Source organism: Mandrillus leucophaeus, unplaced genomic scaffold (genome assembly GCF_000951045.1).
Source record: "Mandrillus leucophaeus isolate KB7577 unplaced genomic scaffold, Mleu.le_1.0 Scaffold210, whole genome shotgun sequence".
In the NCBI taxonomy this organism is placed as follows: domain Eukaryota; kingdom Metazoa; phylum Chordata; class Mammalia; order Primates; family Cercopithecidae; genus Mandrillus; species Mandrillus leucophaeus.
The window spans coordinates 4,158,689-4,159,926 of NW_012102144.1; positions in this window are offsets into that span (position 1 = coordinate 4,158,689).

Below are 1,238 nucleotides of genomic sequence, written 5' to 3' on the forward strand. Positions count from 1 at the left end.
TTCTCACAGTGAGGATCCAAGAAAGATGCCCTGTGACTCTGGAAGGAATAGGGGAAGAGTAATCTTTGTGAAATATGTCCAGAGGGTTCTACATAATGAAGTCTACTCAGCAGGGGGAAAGAAGGAGACAGACTTGTGAAAGTCACAGCCCAAGTTACTGGTCCACTAAAACACTGAGATCTAATTGGAAGGATATAGAATGTGCTCCCTTACCTACACTATGGTACCACACTAACAGGACTCTGGTATCATAACAGCAGATTATGTTTGAGTTGCAAGACACAGACTCTCTCTAAGATGGAATACTGAGGGAAGTCCAAAGTCAAGAGAGAAGAAAAACGCGAACAAGGACTCTAGAGGAATTTGAAGCTGCTGGCATCTGTAGGTACAGCAAGCGTTACACACGGCTGAATTTCTGGCCAAATTAGCATAAATCCTCACACTTTGGGCTATTTAATTCAGTTCCGAGTAACCAATAAGTGTTCAGGTTTCAACAAGAAAAATTATAAGGCATTCCAAAATGTAAAACAAACAAACAAACAAAAACAAACCAAAAAACTACACAGTCTGAAGAGACAAAGGAAGCATCAGAACCAAACTTAGATATGACATAGATGTTGGAATTATCAAACAAGGAATTTAAAATAATGAAGATTAAGAAGTTAAGAGCTCTAGTGGAAAAGTAGACAACATACCTACAAGAGCATACAGTAATATAAAAAGAAAGATGAAAACTCTAACAAATAATCAAAAGGAAATGGAAACGGTACTAATAATCAAAACTAGAAATCAGAAACAGTAGAACAGAAATGAAGAATGCCACCCATGGGGTGAAGAAAGAATCACAGTGACAGCATGGAAGAAATGTCAGTAGAAACTCCCCTAACTGAAATGCAAAGAGGAAAAACAATTCTTTAAAAACAAGCAAAATAGAATATCCAAGAACTGTGGGACAACTGCAAAAGGTATATCACATGTATAATTAGAATACCAGAAGGAAAATAAAAGGACAATGGAGAAGGCTGAGAACTTTTCAAAACTAATGACAGCGCTGGTGCATGGCTCATGCCTGTAATCCCAGCACTTTGGAAGGCTGAGGCAGGCAGATCACCTGAGGTCAGGGGTTTGAGACCAGCCTGGCCAACATGGTGAAACCTGTCTCTACTAAAAATACAAAAATTAGCTGAGCATGGTGGCAGGTACCTGTAATCCCAGCCACTTGGGAGGCTGAGGCAGGA